This window comes from Microtus oregoni, unplaced genomic scaffold (assembly GCF_018167655.1).
Source record: "Microtus oregoni isolate MIOR12 unplaced genomic scaffold, Mior012 000031F_ref0000149, whole genome shotgun sequence".
Lineage (NCBI taxonomy): Eukaryota > Metazoa > Chordata > Mammalia > Rodentia > Cricetidae > Microtus > Microtus oregoni.
Genome location: NW_024543090.1, coordinates 2,175,614 through 2,194,243, shown reverse-complemented (window position 1 = coordinate 2,194,243; position 18,630 = coordinate 2,175,614). Strand labels below are relative to the sequence as shown.

General features: G+C 46.3%; 1 protein-coding gene across 4 annotated transcripts in view; it reads left to right on the top strand.

Moving 5' to 3' along the window:
- Prr5l (proline rich 5 like) overlaps positions 1-18,630 on the top strand; it is a 179,232-nt gene that overhangs the window by 89,596 nt on the left and 71,006 nt on the right. Inside the window, exon 1 of one of the 4 annotated variants that reach the window (XM_041679265.1) lies at positions 687-735. The exons of 2 other annotated variants lie outside the window; for them this stretch is intronic. The gene's annotated coding sequence lies outside the window, so the exon portion shown is untranslated. Of the gene's footprint in view, positions 1-686; positions 736-10,660; positions 10,895-18,630 lie in introns of those variants that run through there. One more of the 4 variants, XM_041679264.1, reaches the window with a different exon arrangement.

Sequence of the window (18,630 nt, the reverse complement as noted above, 5' to 3'; positions counted from 1 at the left end):
TTTGCTTTTGCCATTGAAAATACAATTCTGTGTGTCAAACACCATTACAAATATTTCACATATGTCCCATACACTTCATCTAGGCATCACTAAAATCCCATGGAAAGCTATTAGCTACAACTGGGGCCCCAGTAGAGTTAAAATAGGTATAATTCTAGCTGGGAAGATGGGCTATTGTGATTAAAGTGGGAGGGAGTGTTCACAGGAAGTGACAAGATCAAAGATGACCATGAGAATAAGCAGTGACTGCAGAGTAGAGGGCAAGGCCATTGGAAGAGAATTCGAGGACCTGATCTGCCATCGTTTCAGAAAGAATTTTTTGCTATGGATATCAAAATTATCAAGAAGTCTGACATGAGCCACTCTTAGGAGAGTGACCATGAACCAGGTCACTTGAATAAAATAAAAGCTTTAAGGAAAGATGGGGAGGGCTGGAGAGATGATGGCTTAGTGGTTAAGAGCATTGGCTGCTCTTCCAGAGGTCTTAAGTTCAATTCCCAGCAACCACATGGCGGCTCACAACCATCTGTAATGAGATCTGGTGCCCTCCTCTGGCATGGGGGCATTCATGGAGGCAGAATGTTGTATACATAATAAATAAATAAATCTTTTTTTTTTTTTAAAGAAAGATGGGCTACGTCTGGAGTCAACAATGGCCACAGGAAGACAGGCTGTGACTGGAATAGCCTGACGATACTGTGCCCATTCTGAGGGGAAGGCTGTGGTCTTCAGGAGGTGAGAACAGGAAGACAAGCACTTTCATTTCCAGGTCTGCAGTTTGGGGAACACTGGAGGGCAACAACAGCATTTGGACTATTTGTAGGGAACCAAGGAAGAACCAGGATTCCAACCAGGACAGTCATTCTCCATGTGCTCCAAGACCAGGGTCATCCATGCCCAGGACCCAGGCAGAGATCCATGAGAGTAACATGACTCTCACAGAGATCCAAAGGGTCATCTACCTTCTTCACTCCAATTCTTTCTTAAGTCCACTGCTGTTCTGGGGGCAGTGTGCCTGTGCCAGTGTGAAAGGCTGAATGCTGAGCTAGCAGAATCCAGCAGTCCTCCACGAGGCTGGATAGAAAAGTCTCAGAGATGCAACAGCCTCTTCTTTCCCAATGTGTCATTCTGAACAATCTTATCTTTCATAAAATATGCAGTAATTGTATTATTTTAAACTTCCTGTATTAGTTTTAACTTTTAATTTTGAATGTAGGAAGTAAGGACAGATACCATATTTAGGGCACAGAATCACTTTTTTAAATGATTGAAAGCATCTTGAGATTAAAATATTGATCTTCTAAGTCTGGACTTAAAGGTTGGTAAGGCACTGAGATTTACAGGATTCTGCTGGTGAGGAACCTTTGGACTGAGAGAACAGGGAAGAGGCTCTTGACAACAGACTGGGCTGGGGAATGGATCAGAAAAGGGGGAGAGAGAGAAAGGATAATTTGATGATGTCGTTTAGGGGATCAAGAGATTCTTATTTGGCCTTATTGCTTGTGCTGATCAGAGGGCAATCAAGAGGCTGCAAGAGTCTCTAGGAGACAAGGAACACGTGCCAGAGAGGAACAGCTTCTGCTGGGCGCGGGGATGAGGGTGGGGTGAGGAAATCAACCCAGAAGAGCTCAAGCATCCTAACTATGTGTGGATTATAGTTTCTGTTTTTCATACTGATGTTTTTGTTTGTTTGTTTGTTACAAGGTCTCACTGTATGGTACAGGCTGGCCTGGAACTTAAAGCCCTGCTATGGCTGTCACCATGCCCTGCAGTTAAGAGCATGGACTACCACCATACTTGACACTTTCATTTTTTTATTGTATTTAATCTCTCTGTGTATCTCTCTCTCTCTCTTTCTCTCTCTCTCTCTCTCTGTCTCTCTCTCTGTCTATCTCTCTGTCTCTTTCTGCTTCTGTTTGTCTGTCTCTCTGTGTGTACATGGAGAGGTCAGAGGATAATTTTCAGGTGTTGTCCCAGGGATAAAACTCAGATCATCAGGCAAGGAGGCAAAAGCCTTAAACCACTGAGCCATCTCATTAGCCCCCAAAACAGAACCTTAGTTTTAATTTTTGTGACTAAAATTTAAAGAAATTGCTATGTACATGAATGTTATATGTGGTATTCATGTGTGCACATTGTTTGTGTGCATGAATGAAGGTACAAACATGCCATGGCACACGTGTGGAGGTCAGAGGACAGCCCTGGATGTTAGTTCCACCTTCTACCTTGTTTAAGACTGCGATTTCTTGTTTAGTGCTGAATTTGAGACAGGCTAATTGGTCTGAGAGCGGGGATTCTCCTGTCATTACCTTCTACCTGTATAGAAACACCCCCATGACAGACGCTTGTGCTGCGCCCCATCTTTTACGTAGATTATAAGGGTTGAGACAGGGACGAGCATTTTAAGCCACTGGGCGATCTTCCCATTCCCTAACTTGCATTAATTTGTTGTTGTTATCATTATTGTAAGACTTGCTTCTTTTATTTTGCGTGTATGACAATTTTGCCTGCACATATGTATGTGCACAATGTAGCATGATTAATAAAAACACAGAGACAGAAATTGGGGTTCAACCTGAAGGTCAGAAAAGCAAAGCAGCCAGTCACTGGCTCTTACCTCTACCTCAGTCTGAAATGGCAATCCTGCCTCCAGAAATCCGAAGAACAAGATTGACTGAGAGCTGTCTCCTCCCATCTTATATTCCTCTCTAGGGCTGGGATTAAAAGTGTGCACCACTACCACCCAGTTTCTATGGCAAACTAGTGTGGCTACTGGGATTAAAGGTGTGTGTCACCACTGCCTGGTCTGTAAGGCTGAGAAGTGCGGCTGTTTTATTCTCTGAACTTCAGGCACACTTTATTTATTAAAATACAAATGAAATATCACTACAGCACAATATTTGTGCCTGGTGTCTGCGGAGGTCAGAAGGGAGTGTCGATCATGTGACCCTGGAGTTACTGATGGTTGTGAGTCACCATGTGGGTGGTGGGAACCAAACCTGGGTCCTCAGCAAGCACCGTTAGTTTGCATCCTTAAAAGGCAGTCTGGTTGTCACAGCTCGTCTTTCCTGTGTTAGTGTCCACCCGCCATTTCCAGCCACTTGACATAACTCATGGAACCATCCACTGCTCCATGTCACAGTCAGAAGCGTGGTGGTTCTTGGCATAGGTACCTTTAAGTGCCTTCTGTGATGATGGAGGGAGATGGGAATCTCCTTTCTGGATGAACGTTAGTATTTATTTGGAATGCCCCCCAATGGCCCAGCCTTAATGGGTAGGTGTGTGTTGACCTCTATTATAGCCCAGCATTTCCACTGAAAAACAAAGCATTATCTATGAGCACTTGCCTTCCCTCATCCATCAAGCACACCAGACAGTCCTGCATCCCTAAAGCTATAGTAGCACAATCATCAGGGCTCAATCCCTGAGCATCACCATCTCTTTCTTCCTTGGTTTATCACTGCCAAGTCCTAAAGGGTCCACTGCTGATCTGCTCATCCTGTCTTCTGTTGAGATCTTCTGGGAACTAAACTCGAGTCCTGTAGAAGAGCAGTAGGCACCCTCAACCGTTGAGCCATATTTCCAGCCCAGTGAGAGCTTCCTTTAAAAAAAATTGCCCAAAGGGGTGGCACATACCTTTATTCCTAGCACTCAGGAGGCTCAGCAGGGGGATTTTTGAAAGCTTGAGTTTGGCCTGGTCTATATCTATATAGCAAGTTCTAGGACAGCCAGGGCTACATAGACCTTCTTCCTAATAGAAAAATAAGATTCATAATTTTGAATTTATGTAAATGAATGTTTAGCTTTACATATGTAGCTCAGAGTCCTTCTCAGGAGAGCACAGCTAAACTGCAAAAAAAAAAAAAAAAAAAAAAAAGACTATGAGACCAGACCAGGGCCTGGCAAAAGCAGAAACTAACCGAGCTTCCTGGAAAGAGGTTTGTATCAGAGTCACTTAGAAAGGACACTTTTCAAGCTATTGAGTTGGGGCGGGTATGCAGTATGCTCCAGGTTCCCAGCTTTGTGAGCTGGGGGGGGGGGGGGGGGAGAAAGGACTTTGGTGATGCACCTGTCTTTGAATTGTTTCTGCTCACCCACGCTCTTGTAAGTAACCCCAGTAAAATTCATTGTTTAGCCGAAGTGGACTTGGATGGTATCTGTCCTTTGGTCTGTTGTGAGAACTCTGGGGTGAGCACGCACGTGTGTTGTGTCTCCCTGGGGAAAATGTTGTCAGATAACTCATGGGCATAAGTAGCCTCTTATGGCACTCGACCTGAGTCTGTCATCTTTGTGTCACTAGCACACACCCAAGACACTCAGTCTAGGATGACAGGTTAGATATGGGCCCTGGTTTTATTGGTTGGCCTTACTGTGTGAGCTGAGAAAGAAGGGGCTGGGGTCGGCCCTCCCTCCCCCTTCAGGGGCACATTCTCAGCGATCCATCACTTTCTGCTTGACCCATTCTCTTAATAGCACCACACTAGGAACCAGATTTTACCAATGTCCTTTGTGGGACACTCAAGGTACAAACTGATCATAAAACCCTTCCATAACTTCCAGTGGTGACTGGATGTCAGTCCATCCGGTGGTGATAGGACCAGGTCTCTGATGTGACCTTGATTTTGTTCCAGAATTCATTCTTCCCCTTTTTTTATTTGTTTGTTATCTTTCGCACAGGTGGCTGCTCTTCCCTGCCCTTCAGCTTCCCAAGTTTATTCCTGACTCAGGCTTCCTGTGTTGCTGGGAGTGCTTCTCATTGTGTTGGTCTCACTCCATAATTACCTCCTCGGAGAGATCATTCCCGAGGACTGTTCATAGAGCCCTTCTCTCTTGCCTGGTCACTAGTGTTCTGATCTCTCCTTTTCACAAAATTCACCAGTCTTGAAACCTGTTGTGGGTTAAATGTGCAGTGTCTCCCACAACTTCATATTTGTACATTTGGGAGGCTGCAGAACCTCCGAGGAAAGAAACATGGCTGTGAAAGTGGCTTCCTGAAGGTGAGCCTCTGAGGGTCATAGTCCAGCCTGTTTGTAGCGAAGCTATTTACCTCCTGATCTACCGATGTGCGAGCAGCCTCTGCCACATTCCTCTGCTACTACGGCCACCATGCCTTTTCTGCTATGTTGGACGACATCCCTGAAACTGTGAGCTGAAATAAATCCTTTCTCCCTCAGGTTGTTTCTGCCAGGTTTCTATCACAGCAGAAAGAACGTTCCCTAGTAGAAAAAGTGATCCCTGTCCTATGTGTTTGTCTCTTGCTCCTTGAAGGTAGGAACCACACCTTTTTGTTCATTCTTGCACCTCTAGTACTTAACACAAATCAACAACTGCACAATGTTTTGGCCCACCAGTGGAGTTGGGATTGTGCAAAGGAATAACTGAAATTTTTTTCCAAGGGACTATTCGTGTAGGATCTCTACCTTGCTTTCCATCTGCAATACCTACTTTTTCAAGCGTTCTCATCATTTTCAAAGTATGAATTAATCACCAGCTGTCTTAAATGGGAATGTGGACACTCCTCAATACCCAAAGAAGAAGAAAAAAAGTCAAGGATCAATGTATTTAAAATGCTCTGCTGCTGACTAGAAAAAGGTGGAAGGGAATTTTCACTGTTTGTTTGTTTCATCTTAATTCTACCCCACCCCCAGCAAACGTCAAGGTTCTGACTCTTTCTGGTGGATGCTGGCTGGAGGGAGTGTGTGTGTGTGTGTGATAAACCTTCCCTGTGTACCAAAGGTCGCTGATTTTATACCTTGCAATTGGGTCAGATGCAGAACTCGTTTCTTATATGGTCCTGTTTTTATGGCTGGTGAATGCTGAGGATTTCTCGGTGCTTATGCGAGTTCTCTATTCAGGGTGGCACCTATCGTGAATAACCACGTTAACTTATTTTATGACTGGAGCTTTGAGTCCTGAATGTACACATGACTGAGAGACCTACCTATGCGCCGTACCTCTACCATAACCTCTGAGCCAAAAGATCTAGGAGTTTTGAGGTCTCCCCTCCTGCCCTCTCCCCCCTGCACGTAAGAGGAGGGAGGCTGGGGAGATTAGCATAAAACCCTTGTTTGGGGAATCAGAAGTACTTGAACAAAGCTGGATTTGGGCATTCTACGCCTGTACTCTGAGTGCTGTGGCAGCAGAGATAGGAGGACCCATCCCTCAAGCTCACCATCCAGCCACCCCAGCAGAAGGGATGAGGCTCAGCATCATTGAGAGACCCACCTCAAAAAATAGCGTGGGAGCAACTAAAGAATCCAGCCCTCTTCAGTCTCTAGCCTCCACCCTGTACACGCATGTGCATGTCTCCTTCCCCAAGTGCACACACACAGACATGCACACAGGAGACAAGACAAGGTCTGGAGGGAGGTGGTGCCTTTCCTCACTGAGGTATGGAAGGTGCTCTAAGCTAGAGAGCAGACCCCTATGGCCTAAACTGGAGACAGTGCGTCACCCCTGTTGGCTACCAAGCCTGTAAGGCTCTGCCTAGTTTAGTACTGTTGACTCTAGTGGGTTCCTGTTGTGATTCAGAGTTGGAAGCAGGTAACGAAACACCTGTATTGACTTCACAGAAGCCCTGTGTTATTCTTTCCTGCTTGAGGATGGTGTTGACTGCTCATCTGACTGTGGTCTGACTGGGGCTCTTCTTGGGTGGCAATGAGGAAAAAGGTTGGGTGGGCAGGATTGCCGTAAGAACAAAGAAAAAGCAGAACAGCAGACCTTTGGAGCGGAAGGTAGTTTGTGTTCCTAGGGGCCTCCCCCCTAAAGGCCTTTGCTTCTTCCTGCCTTCTGTGCTCACTTGTCTGTGTGTCTCCTCTGTGGCTGCCTTTACCTTAGTAGTACTCAAATGATGTCACTATGTGTAAAGCTTTGAAAACAATGGGTTCTCTCTCTTGCTAGGGGTAAAATGTTTGAAGCCCATGACACTCGATTGCATGATCGGCTTGCTCAGAACTCTGGCCCCTCCTAGCCCAGGCATCCCTCTCAAGGTACAGTGAGAGTGGCCTAGGCCAGGAGCCAGAGAAGCAGGGAGTGGCTGTGATTGTGACAAACTAGAAACAGGGAGGAAAGTATTGCAAAGTTGGTCATGTGGTCCTGCAGGCCTACAGTAAGGCTAACACCGCTGCTCCTAGGTCCTTCATGGCAGGCTGAGAATCTGTTTTTAATATGAAGTTTTCTTTTTTTTTTAATATTTATTTATTTATTATGTATACAATATTCTCTCTGTGTGATGTCTGCAGGCCAGAAGAGGGCACCAGACCTCATTCCAGATGGTTGTGAGCCACCATGTAGTTGCCGGGAATTGAACTCAGGACCTTTGGAAGAGCAGGCAATGCTCTTAACCTCTGAGCCATCTCTCCAGCCCTAATATGAAGTCTTCTGATTGAAGAAAATGGAACAGCATGAAGTTCCAATAAGAAGCGTCTAACTAGTCTATCTGCAGACAGTCTGCAGCGTCTATAATCTAGAAGCCTGACCTTTTAGCTTTCTCTTCTTCCTTTCTCTCTCTATTTCTAGTTCTGAAAATGGAATATGATTTACCCAATACTTTTTGGGACAGATTGTGTCAAAGGACAAATCTATGGCTTGGTTGAACTTAAGTCAGGTTCCCACTGTTAGTCCTAAAAGGGCTGCCTAGGAGTTACCCTTTCATCTGAAGCCTGGTTTGGGCCAAGTTCCACTTCAGAGACTGACATGCAAACTCTACAAGGGGGTTTGCTTACTAAAGAATGAGATAGCACCCCCCACCAAATGAGTGCTTAAATGGCTTGATCTGTGTTGAATGCTCCCAGCAAGACTCTGTTTCTTAGTTAGAAAAGGCAGTGCTCACTACACATACATATACATACAATACATATGCATATACATACACATTACACATACATACACATACATACATGTATATACATGTGTGCATATATACACATATATATTTATATATTTGCAAAGTGACAAGCATGAGAGAATGGCATTAGAGAAGTCCTGATTTACATCAGAATACTGGCTTCTCCTTTTAAGAAGATTCTGTTTACAAAATTGGTGGCACTAATTGGGTGTGATGTGGATAATCCCATCATTCAGAAGGTGGAGGAAGGGGAACCTGGAGTTCAAAGTCATCCTAGGTTAAGGGAGTTGAACACCAGCCTGGACTTTGAGAGTGCTACCTCAGCAAACAAGTAAGCAAGCAAGCAAACTTAAATTAGCAAAACTTCAGGTTAAAACCTCGTGAAAACTTGCTCTCAATCTTTGGATATTTTTTCTCAGACCCTCCCCTTTTCCTTCCCAGGAAGATGCTTTTCCACAGGGAAGAGTGTCTCCTCTCATCCTTGGACAGGTCTAGTAATTAGTCCCCCCCCACACACACACACTCTATTGCGCAAGGCTCTGCTCAGCAGAGACGGAGACAGAGGCAGCATGGGATGAATTTATTCATCGTTCTATTCCTACAGTATACCATGGGCATACTGTGTGCCTGGCACTGGTCTGGGAATTTGGACAATAACCATCAGAGAACAGAAGGAATGATTTTTAGATAGTTGTCTATGTAGATAGGAGGGAAGGAAAATTAACTTATGTGGTACATAGTATATTGCAAGGTAATGGATGCTAAAGGGGAAAAGGGGTGGAGTGAAGGATGTTGGGGAAAAGGAATGGTTTGCAATTTTATTTGTATTGAGACAGACTTTCCTTATACAGCCGAGGCTGACCTGGAACTTCAGGTTCTCTGGCTACTGCTTCCCCGGGCTCTGTTTACAAGCAGATAGAAATAAAGTAGGTCTCCCTGAACAAAGAGCTGTAGGGGAGGAGCCCTGGAGAGGGAAATGCCAGTCTCAAGGCTATCCTTTCCCCACGGTAGGGATAACAGTAACAACAGCTTTCTGTCCTCTGAGTTCCTGTAGAGATTCTCCGGAAGTCCTCAGTGTGTATTCCTTACATCCTTATCAGTGAACCTGAGATAGTTATTATTTATTCCCATTTCAAAGGAGTAAACTGAGGTCCAATGGGATGCTATTCTGAGGCGAGGATGAAGGTGATGGTGTACATCCAGGCCTTGAAGCTGCAGGCTTTTGGGCTTTCTCCTTTTCCTCCTCCTGGCCTTTCTTCCCGTTTCTCCTACTTTTTTGTTTTGCTTTGAGACTGGGTCTCTCCATGTAGCCCAGAATGCAGACCAGGCTGAACTTGCAGAGATTCACCGGACTTAAAGACCTCTGCCACCCTGTTGGCCAGGCCAGCTTTTGCTTCTTGATCACTGCCTATTCCCCAGGCTATCTGCCTCCTGCACTGTGCTGCGCACCTTCCCCGATATGGAGGAGATTCTTAGAGTGAGACTTAAGGGCCTTCTGTCCATCTTGGGGGTTCTTTTCAGAATCCTTTAGATTTCTCTACTATCCCTGGGGTTCATAGACTCCTCTACACACACAGTTTAACACAAAGGCTTCATGGGGTTACAGGGACCAAAGCAAACTCATACTTAGTTTTAACCAAAAAAGGGAACATACATCTTTTCCTTCATCAAATGTCACTGTGGTTTTAAAGTTTACATGTTAATAGGAGGTTGGACAGCGCTTTTAAAAGTAGTTCCCGCTCAACCACAGAGTCACTTATGCTAACAAGGAGTCCTACAAACAGCTGCATAAAAGAATTTTCTTTTTTGAGACTAGGGTTTATATAACCCAGGGTGGAATAGAACTCACTGTGTAGAGCACTATGTCCTTCCTAAACTCTTGGTCTTCCTACCTCTACCTCCAACGTGCTGCAGTGATTCTCAACCACCCTGACGCTGCGACCCTTTAATAGAGTTCCTCATGCTGTGGTGACCCCCCAACCATAAAATTATATTCGTTACTACTTCATAACTGCAATGAATCATAATGTAAATATCTGATATGTAGGGTATCTGATATGCGACCTCCAGGGGGGTCATGACCCATAGGTTGAGTAACACCTTGCTAGGATCAGGAATGCTCCACAATCAGCTCAAATTCTTAGCACCTTCCAAAGAACAGCAACAACAACAAAAAAATAAATAAAAATAATTTTAGTGTTTTCAAATTTTTACATTCGTTGGTTTTCTGTGGTTTCAATTCTGAAGACCTGTTGTGTTCGCGAAACCTTCGCCTGGAAAGATAATCCCAGATCTTTAAAGTCGTTTTGCAATGCTAAGGAAGAGACGCAAACAAGTGTGGAATCTGTTTGAGAAACTTTCCTTAAAACAGAGTCGCGCGTGCGTGCTCCAAAGCAACAACAAAACCCTCTCTGTCTCAGGAATGTTCTGCAGACCTCCGCTCCTTTTTATCTGGTTGCACAAACACCTCTGGGCTCCTGAGCAGTTTCTTTTCGCGAGGTTAGCAGTTGGAGGTCAATCTCTTGGGCGAGCGAAAGGTATCTCGGAGTTCCTTGACTTGCAGCATCCTCTCCTGCTTTTTTAAGACCACGAGTTTGGATTTCCTGAAATTGTTGAGGTGAATTTCAGCGCAGGGTCCCCCGCTTCCCCTTGTTGCTGGAGAGGAGTCGTGGGACGGGGTGAAGCGAGGCGGGGGCGTTGGAGAGAAACTAGAGCGATGTGCACCGGACAGGAAAAGTGGGAGGAGGTGGGGGAGGAGAGGAGGCGGCCGTAAGTTGAGAGAGAGGAGGGAAACAGTCACCAGTCACTCCGGGAACTACTCCGGAGAGGAACCCAGGCTGTACGCCACCAGGCGGAGGGCAGAACTGGGAGAGGACCCAGGAGGGGAGACCTAGGCGAAAACCATCCAGATCGCTTGTTTCTCTCCAGCGAGAAAACTTTCCCTGGAACGCCGGAAACTTTTTCCTGCGCGCGCAGTGTCTGAAACGGAGGCGAGCGGCGGCGGTGCGCGCCTCGACTCGGGTGACTCACGCCAGGGACCCCAAGGGGGTGAGTGGGGAAGTCCCTGGAGGGCCTGGAGTCATCCGTTCTGCAAATTCACAGGCTTGGAAAACAACTCGGCGAGCGTGACCTGGGGGTGGGAACGGGGGCCAGAGGAGGCTCCGCGTGATTAAGGAACCTCCGCACAGGATGCAGAGGGTGGCGAGGTAGACCACCAAGAAGTGGATAAGGAAGGGGCAGGCCACCCTTGGCTTAGTGTGAGCGAGGAAGCCCTGTGAATGACTCTGGGGAGATGCTGATCGGGGGAGACCCATTAGCGAGATAGGAGGCAGAAAAGAGTACGTGTGTCTGCTTCATCCTCCCACGGCCCGAGGAGCAGATCTAAAGAGCCACGGGTGCTCAGGGGGAGACACAGACGCGAAGCCGACCCTCCCACCCGTCCCCTTCTTTCCTGGAGGGGGCCTGCAAGCACAAGGTGGCCACTTGGTTGCATGCGCTGTGCAGGTCACTGTAGCTAGGGGACAGCCCGCCAGAGATCTGGCCCCTGGTGGCGGGAAACTCTGGACAGCTCGCTGCGGTTTAGTGTTGGGCGCCCGCGGCGTCCCCTTTCCGCTTCGTCTTTCGCGCCCGCGGGGCGTTGGGTTGGGATTTCCTCCACGCGCCTCGTGTGTGCGCGCACTGCGCGTTTTTGCGCGCAGGGGGCGCTGTGGGACGGGCGCCTCGCAGCAAGACTTGGTTCCCAGGGATCGCTCCCAGTCTTCCCTGGACTGTGACTGGGACCAGGTGTGCTTGAGAAGTGTCTTCATGAATAGATTCTAGGGTGCCACCTTCGTGGGCAGTAGGGTTTTCCCCGATTTCTGCCCTCGCCCTGCCGGGGATCACATGCCACCGCCGCCTCTTCCTCCGCGGTGCCAGAAGCCCGCGTTTTGCTTGTCAGCAGTAAAGTGGAGAGTATTTATAGACGCCACTGCAATCCTGCGGTGTGCAAGGTTTCAATTACTGCGCTGCGTCGCGCCCAAGACGAGATGCTTACGCGCGTCGGCTCAGCTACAAGTCTGCTGCTGAGACCCGCATGAAAAAAAAATCTCCAGGCATCCAAAACTTGGAGTTTTGGAATCCTTCCCCAGGAGACACATGTAAATTCCGAAAGTCATGATAAGGAGAACAGCAGTCCAGACAATCATCCTGTCAGCCCCTTTCCCCAACCCGTCTGCCTTCTTCCAGCATGGCATCTATCAGCCTTCAAGACTACGCCTTTGACCATCTACTAGTGATATTGACCACTTAAGGTTTGAAGTAATAGTATTTCTTCCCCCGCATACTGCAAAAGGTCATTGTTAGATCTGCTAAATTACTCTGGAGATAGAAGGCGCTGTTGACTGATAACACCAAGCTGCAAGAAAATCAGGATAGAAATGGAAATCAATGTAGTCACATTTTAGAATTAGCCCCTAGTAAGGTTCCTTCTACAGCTGGAGAGAGTACGGTGGTCTACCAGGTGGCACTGGGCAGAGGAGTCCTCTCATTGCATTACTGAGAATGGACCAGCGTGGCCGTGGAGAGTGGGCTCTGTGTCATGTTGCCTTCCACAGAAGGCGAGCAATGGCTGACCAGGCTACCAAGCTGTCTCTGGCTTCTCCACACCCACGTGTCATTCTAGTTTTCTAAATGCCCTTCTAACATCTGAACCCATTCATGTGTAAAAGAAAGTCGGTAGTAGAAATAAGCCTGCTTACATTGGGTCTAACCTGAGTATAGCCGGTGAAGCGCATTTCTTTCAGCTCTTGGAGGGGCATGGCTATGTATTTATTTCAATGTGTGTAATTTTAGCAGTTATCTTTAATGCTGAAACGTTAAGAAAAACCTGCTTCTTGCCAGGCAACGGTGGCACATGCCTTTAATCCCAGCACTCGGGAGGCAGAGGCAGGCGGATCTCTATGAGTTCGAGGCCAGCCTGGTCTACAAAGTTCCAGGACAGCCAGGGCTGTTAAACAGAGAAACCCTGTTCTTGAGTAACCTAGGCAGTTTGGATGCTCACCTTACTAGACCTGGATGGAGGTGGGGGTTCCTTGGAGTTCCCACAGGGCAGGAAACCCTGATTGCTCTTTGGGCTGACGAGGGAAGGGGACTTGATTGGGGGAGGAGGAGGGAAATGGGAGGCGGTGGCAGGGAAGAGACAGAAATCTTTAATAAATAAATAAATTTTAAAAAATAAAATAAAAAAAATTAAACAGAGAAACCCTGTCTCAAAAAAAAAAAAAAAGCTCCTTCCCCAAACAAAACCTCCTTCTGAAAACGGTGAAAACTAGATTAGGTTTGGGCACCCAAGACGTCTTCCCCTTCTGTGGGATTTTCCAGATGTTCACTAGATCATCATTTAATTATATTTGTGTGTCAGTGTGTGTGTGTCGTGTGTTATGTCGGTATGTATATGCATATTGCATTGTGTGTGTGTGTGCTAATGTCAGTGTCTTCCTCAATTGATTCCTATTTTGTGTTTTGAGTCAGGCTTTCTCACTGATTTTGCTAATTGGCTGGCCAGCAAGTCCGTGGGATCTCCCTCTGCACAGCTGCCCCGGTGCAAGCAAGCCTTCAGGTCTGGCTTTTTACACGAGTTCTGAGAATGCACATTTGGTTCCTCAGGCTTGTGTGGCAATGGAGCTGTTCCCCCGCCCACGTGCTGGGTTGTTGTTTTTTTCGAATGGTGTAGAGCACACAATTACTGAAAACGTCCTTCGTCTGGTCCCAGAGCCCTACTGCAATGTCTCCCTGAGAACTCCACTGAGAGAACTTACCTGGATGTTCTATTCTCAGCTTACTCATTAACTTAGTGCATGTTCAACGTTTAATCCACACATCGGGAGAAGGAACAGCTTGTGCGCCTTCAGCTCTGTTCAAGTTCCTCTGTCCTAGTGATACGGGTGTGCGTGCCTGTGAAAGAGCCCCTGTACCAGGTGAAACAAATTCAAAGCCTTTTCCGAATTGCGTACTTTCTCTCTTTAGTCCATGTTGCAGAACCAGGCCAGCATAGGACTGATTTGAGGGCTAGCATGTGCATCTCTGTGAGGGAATTCTTACAATGCCTGCGTCTTCGAAGGGCTTGGTCTGTAGAGCTACCTGCCTCTATGCAAGCTGTAAATACCTTAGAGGCAGTGCTTATAGATAATACTCATTTCCTTACAGAGCAGAGAGAATTAATACCTCTGTCTCTGAGATTTGAAAGGAAGATTTATGTGCCCTGTCCAGGATTCAGGGTACCCTGGTAAGCAGAAGGCCTTGCTTTTATAAAGGAAGAAGCCACACTGCAGTCAAGAAGGGGAGTGGGGACGTAGCTCGCACAAGCAGTGAGAAACCATCAGAGATCAGCTTGAGATAATTCACATTTTGGCAGATTCCCAAGTTCTCAAGTTGGTTGTAGTGGTTTACACGGAAGTTTCCAAATCAGAAGTCAGTGTTCCAGCTACACAGGAAATCTCCAGTGGGGGAAGAGGCGGTTGTAGTACTCAGTGGCCTCAGGGGGATAGGCCCATGGAAGGAAAGGGATATAGAGTTAATATAGAGAATAACGCTATGCTGGTTTGGGAAGGAGTGGTCCTCGGTCACAGAGCCAAATAAGAAGACTTGGTGAATGACATACTGGATGCAGTTCTCAGAGGGGGAGCAGTGGGAAAGTAAGTCCCCCACCTCCTGGGAGTGCCTTTTGTTATTCTGCACCAGCTTATAGTCTGTAGATGTAAGGGAGCCCGTGAGACCTGTTTCCATTTTAATTGGACTTGGCCCTGTGAGCTAACAGTCACTCATTCGCTCTTTAAATATTCTTTTCTTATGCTTTGCCAGTTTATAGCCTTTGTAGATCAATGCTTGGGTTTCATTTAGGAGACAGAGAAAGAGGGGGGAAAACGCCCAGAGGTTAGTGATTACCAAATTGGATTAAGTTCTGTCTAGCAGCATTTAAAGAAATGCTGCTTGCTCTCTAATTACCATTAACGAGGAATTTAAACACTCTATTAAATAGAAGCTGGCTAAAAAAACCTGCAGCATTCTTAACTGTAACATATTCAAGAATTTAAGGCGTTTTTATATAGTATATAAATGTAGAGATAAATACGTGTGTGTGTGTGTGTATATATATATATATATATATATATATATAGAGAGAGAGAGAGAGAGAGAGAGAGAGAGGAGAGATCTACATATGTAGATCTCGCTATCCAAGCCTTACATTTCCGTAGCAGACAATGCATGACATTTTTATAAAAATCAGAAGTTCATGGCCATGTTCGGCCACTTTCAGCAGCCTCTGGAGAACCCAGTTTGCTGAGGTAGCCTAGAAGGTTAGTGGAGAATGGCGAACTCTCCAGAAGACTCTTCCTCTTGACTGTGGTCTATGGAAGGACCTGGCAAACACACGCCCTGCTGCTGTCCAGCATAACTACATGTGCCGTATACTCTGCGTGTGATTACGTGTTACATCGGATTGTATATTTCCTCATGCCTTTCTCTGTTCTCCCAAGCTCCCTTCTTGGTCCTGAGGTATCAGGAGAAGAACCTCACGTGTACACTCAGGTTCTCTCTTGCGCATCAGCAATGCCTCCTCCTCCCACTTCTCTTCTTACTTTACAGAGCTTTTTTTCCAACCTTGCTGGTGCTCTTGACACTGGCTGAGTTCTTGGTTTTGTGGAAGGAGCTGGGTTGCTTGCAAATTTGGGGATTAAAGAAAGGACTGTGTTGGGTGCCATCATCTGTTTGGACCGTTGGGATATGCGTCAATTCAAGCAGAGCCTGCAACAATAGCCAAAGGTTGTTTCCCCTTGCGCAGAACTGGGACGCAATCCTACCCCTGGCTCTGAAATGTGTCTGTATTAACCTGCTCTGAGCGGCTTCCCACCCTGTCACAACCTGCTCCTGACCTCAGCAGCGCAGCTCCTCAGGGTAAACTCTTTCATATTTGCTGTTGAATGCTTCAGAAATCCTTTGAAAGTGACTCATCGTCCTCTCCTGGTGTCTCTGGGAGACCAAGTCAACTTTGGCAGGCGTTTGGAGAACTCCGAAGCATCAGGCAGTTGTCTTCCTCCTCCCCTTGGAGCCCTTGGACTATTTTACTTGTGGTATCTGCAGACAAAATTAATGGGTGGTATTTAAAATTATTTTTTAAAAATTCACCTACCAGCAGGATAATAGATGTCTTTTAGGCCTCAGAAAAACCCTCACAGGATGCCCTTTTACACACACACACACACACACACACACACACACACACACACACCTCTTCCCAAAGGTCTGTTTTAATGCAGAGTTGTTACCTGTGCCCACTGTTAGCCTTTACTGGCACTGGAGAGACCACACGGGCTGGGGACTTGAGGTTGGGAATCTGACTGAGGCCCTGCCTTGAGTGACTCTGATCACAGTGTACTATCTTCTCAGTTGTTCTGGACTTCACTTTTGCTGTCTACAAATCTTGTAAAACTGACCTACTCCAAAGTGTCATCCAGTATGGCCAAAGTGCTCACAAATCTGTTGTGTGGTACTATACCTGGGAAGATGTGCACAGATGTCTCTTCACCCCACATAGGGAACCAGGGACAGAGCAAAGTAATGATGCCTCCAAAGTTCAAATTGGTGAACCAGTGAGTGTTTTTTCCCCCCTCTGAGACAGGGTTTCTCTGTAGCTTTGGAGCCTCTCCTGGAACTAGCTCTTGTAGACTAAGCTGGCTTCGAACTTATAAAGATCCACCTGCTTCTGCCTCCCAAGTGCTAGGATTAAAAGTGTGTGCCACCATTGCTCAGCTGAACCAATGAGCTTTTTGTGGTTACTGACAGCCTGGAAGACTCAACGGCAGTGACATTGCCAAAAGCCTAGCCCAACGTGGGGAACTCTGGCTCTCTCTGCATGACATTTAGGCAGATGGACAGGCTGGACTGTCTTTGATGTTTAGCAGTCTTCCTTGGTAATCTAAGTTTGTTGGGGTGGCTGGGGCTTGTGAATCTAATGAGTTTCAGTAACTTCCTAAACTTGGGAGTTGCTTATTTCTTGAGTCTTGGTGAGCCCCTCTCCTTGGTGGGATGTTTTAATTCATAAGAAATTGCTACATAGCAGGGTCACAAGGAAATCCCATGAAACTACAACCTGTGGCTCCACTGGGTCTACCCCACTCCAGGGTGCTATTGGTCATGTAGCATCTCAGAACATAGTATTTGTGCCCAGATACTAGGGTTTGAAGCAAGGTTTCTCCTCCTTGGCTCTACTGACATTTTGAACTGCAGAGTTCTTGTGGTGCTGTGAGATGGCCTTTGTCTACTAGATAATCATGGTGTCCTCTGCCCCGAGCCCCACAGTGGTAACAATCCATTCATGCTGACTGTCTCCTAGGGAAATAGGAGACTGTCACTTTGGTTGAGAATGTTGGCCTAGCCCTATGTTATCAGTGCTAGTGTATACCGAGTCATCTGGCATAAACCAGTACCAAACCTCAGTGTTAATGTATCAAAACCCAGGAATGGGCCCCGGAATCTGTCTGCTGTTATCCCTTACTCCTGATACTGTTCTTTGTTTCAGTTAACTACAGCTACTATGAAAATGTTAAATGGGAAATTCCCCAAAGAAACAATTCATGTTTAAATTATATCCTGTTCTGATATATCATGAAGTCTATGCTGTTCTGTGATTTGCTGCTTGGGTGAATAATGCTTTTGTGCAGTGTGCTCCCCTCGTATGCACTACCTGCCTGTTAGTGCCTGAGCAGATGTCAAAGGGATCAGAACCATTGTTACTGTGTTGTAGGGCTAGTGTTCAAGTAACCCTTATTTTACCTAATAATGAACACTGACTACAAATCTTTAACAGAGTATGTTATTACTCTGTTTTTGTCAATCTCTTTGTTCACTTTATAATTAAACTATCTTAGGTGTGGGATTGGTGTTGTGAACTCGACAGAATCTAGAATCCCCTGGAAGATGTGCCTCTGGGCATATTTGTGAGGCAAAACTTCGATTGTCTTAATTGAGGTAAGCAGATCTGCCCACTGTGGGTGGCACCATTCCCTGGCTGGGATCCTAAGCTGTGGAAACAAAATGGGAGCTGAGCAGTGGCCTGCGTACATCACTCTCTCTTCCTGCCCTGTATCTCTGTGGATACAATGTAGTCAGCTTCTTCAGCCTCCTGCTGCCTTGACATTCCCGTCATGGTGGGTTGTAGAATAAATCCTTCCTTCCATATGGTGCTATATTGTAGCAACAGGAAAAGAAACTAAGATGATAGATTATGTGTATGTAGAAGAAAAACATGGAATATATAAAGTTCATCACTCTTTGTAGATTGAGGCATTCACTGGCGGTGTTGGAATGCACTTTTTGTAGATGATGGGGGATGACTGCACTTTTTAAGGTGATGGATGCTGTAGTTCTGAGGTTCTGGATGGTACAGATGTTAGGACTGAGCTATGCTGCTGCAGCAGTGGGCCTCGGGGATGTCGTTGAAATTCTCAGAGCCTCCCCATCCAGGGAAAGGGCTTTAGGTACTCATGTGCCGTGCAGATGTGAGCAGGCATTGTACTGCTGCCGACCTCTGGAGTTGTGTTTCAATGTTGGTTTGGTTGCCGTATTGCTGTATTTGGTTTTACTCAGTCCTGTGTTCATTTTCTCTCAGGCCTACCTCAACAACCAGTACAAGATTTCTCTACACTGCCCCTTTAAGCTGCTGCTGCGGCTGAGAACTGGGCATATTTTTCTACAAACTCAAAACACAAGTTTCAAACTGGGAGAGTTGACGCATGAACTTTTCAGCT